Source organism: Etheostoma cragini, chromosome 8 (assembly GCF_013103735.1).
Source record: "Etheostoma cragini isolate CJK2018 chromosome 8, CSU_Ecrag_1.0, whole genome shotgun sequence".
Classification (NCBI taxonomy): domain Eukaryota; kingdom Metazoa; phylum Chordata; class Actinopteri; order Perciformes; family Percidae; genus Etheostoma; species Etheostoma cragini.
In genome coordinates this window covers 25,333,198-25,335,814 of record NC_048414.1, presented here as the reverse complement: position 1 = coordinate 25,335,814, position 2,617 = coordinate 25,333,198, and positions in this window count along the sequence as shown.

Genomic DNA, 2,617 nt, shown 5'->3' with positions numbered 1-2,617 from the left:
GATAGAGTAAGTGGAAGACACATGAACAGATTCTGGATGAATGACAGAAAACACATCATTGTGATATGAGATGTGGTATTAGTTGCTCATATCCTCCAAGCTAATATCCAGAGAGTCAGTCTCTTCTAATTAATGCCATTCTGGATTTATAGTTGATAAAACTTCCATTATGTCATTTCTCTCCCAGAGTTTTAAATGAAGGGAATAGACAAGCTGGTGGAACAGTCTTAAGAGAATTAAAGCGGGGGCCAAATGAACAGGGAGGAGGGGAGTATGATAAGTGCAGACAAGGAACAGTGAGCAGCTGATGAAATATGTGCCTGGAAAACATGATTAGCAAAAATGGCTGTCATACACTCCCATGCCTCTGCAGTGCCGAGAACAAAACCCCTCTACTGACTGTCAAACACAGATAATATAGCAGACTAAAACAAGCCTACGTTTTCATCTAAACACTCTATACATCTTGAAAGGGGATTATGTGCACAGAGTAGCTATAGAAAAGACCTTGCACACAGTTTTGCAGCAGCAAAGTGTTCAGAGAACACAACTCACAATGATCTCACCGCTTTATTCCAGTGGAGTCCTGTCATTGTGCAGATGAAGTCCTTGTGGATCCAAATATACTCCGGAGCTGCGTTTTTTGGCCCCTTTTCTGCCTAACTCCACATATCTCTATTTAATGCTTAATAGCTTCTCGTGTAAACATTACAGAACCATGGTTAACGGCTTAAATGACAGTTGACACTTGTACCGTTCAATATAGCATAACTTGGTTTATTCATCTCCATGAAACTATAGAACATAGAATAAAATAAATAAATAAATTACAAAAATTGTGTTTTTGTGTTACAGTGAACCTACAAATATGAATTATATAACTTATTAGAATACAATTTTGCATTCAATGGTTCCCAGACTTCTTATCTAAGTAGGGCACAACGATGAATTGTTTTCAATTGGGAATCAGGATTTGAAACAATGTATATAGCTAATCATGAAGACGTGTACTATGTGGTTTAACATCTTGTATTCCGCTTTTTATTATTAGTTTACAGTTTTTTTCCCAAGATAAAATGCTGGACTACTGTTACATATCCCAGATTGTCTACAGAAATGTCCTATTTTCAATGGATTTTTCATATATGTTTTATTTAACATGATCGTAGAAGGCGCAATATTGAACTGAGGCATATCAGAAAGTTCAGTTTAAAGGAAAGTACAGGCATTTTTTATTGGAATAGTTTTTTTTAAATTATTAATTATCGTAACTTCTGCTTTTGAGATACATGTTCTCTGTTTGACTGTTCAATATAAAAAAACAAGTATTTCTGGTAATTCATATCTATGTTCTCATCCTTGCGTTGTCTTCCCGTCAACCATGAAAAAAAAACTTCATTACTTTTGCTTTTTCACATTTTTTGTCCCTTTTTTCAATGTTGTGGGTGCTTTTTTTATGTTTTTTCAAAAGTCTTTTGATAATTTTAATGTTTTATTTTCAGCGCTTATTTCAACGGCCCATTTTCTATGACGAAAAACAACCTAAAATGACCTGAAAACGGGTCCAATTTGACCCAAGGATAACATGAGGGATAAAAATACAGAGCAGTTTTGATGGTGTTTTATGTCATAATGCTCCATGGCATGACATGTTTTATCCGTTACACAGTGGAAAATACTGCACACGATTCAATAATGAGTATCCTGTCAATAATTTGATATTGATGCATCACCTCCTCAATTACATATTGCTACACATGGTTTTTATAAACCATTTCAAGCAGATATACAGTATATACTGTATATATGGACTCCCCTCTTCACTGTTTCAGCTCTAAAAAAGACACTTCATGAATGTAGTGGAATCTGAACATAGCAGACAACAGACAAACACAAAAAACATAATCAGTAGGCGGTAAAAGATAATTGTCTGTCACTGCATTTATAAAGAACCATCTAGATCCACAGTAATTAATTTCAAAACTCCTAGCAGAGGGTGAGCACTGTACCTGGGCGTCCTTTAGTGTGCCTTCCTGTTTTCAGATTCAGTTTTGTCCCTGCCTTGTCCTCCCTGAGTTCTGAAGTAAAACCTTTTACCATTAACTCAGCCTTTTCCCTATTGGCCAATGCTACTTCATTTCCAAAGGACACTAAATTATTTTCATTTAATAAATCTTCCATTACCTGACCTGTCTCATTTACCCATAATGTGTTACGTGCATTAAAGTCCCCACACCAAGCCAACACGTCCTGGAAATTAAACCCCCTCATAGGCTTTGGTTTATGCTCTCTTTCACAGTATTTCAAAGATACACAAGTAGAAACCGTATTTCACAAATTGTAAGTATACAGTAGCGTGAAAATGTTTACACACCCATGCTAAAGTTGATTAAAAAGAGGAATAAAAAACATCCTTTGGAAATTGATCCTAATTAAAAAAAAATAGGAAAATCCAACCTTTTAAAGGACACCAATTTTCTTTTTTAAAGGATAATGTATTGTAAATAAATATATATTATTCCTTAAAATGCAGGGGGGGATACATACACTCACCGGCCACTTTATTAGGTACCCCATGCTAGTAACGGGTTGGACCCCCTTTTGCCTTCAGAACTGC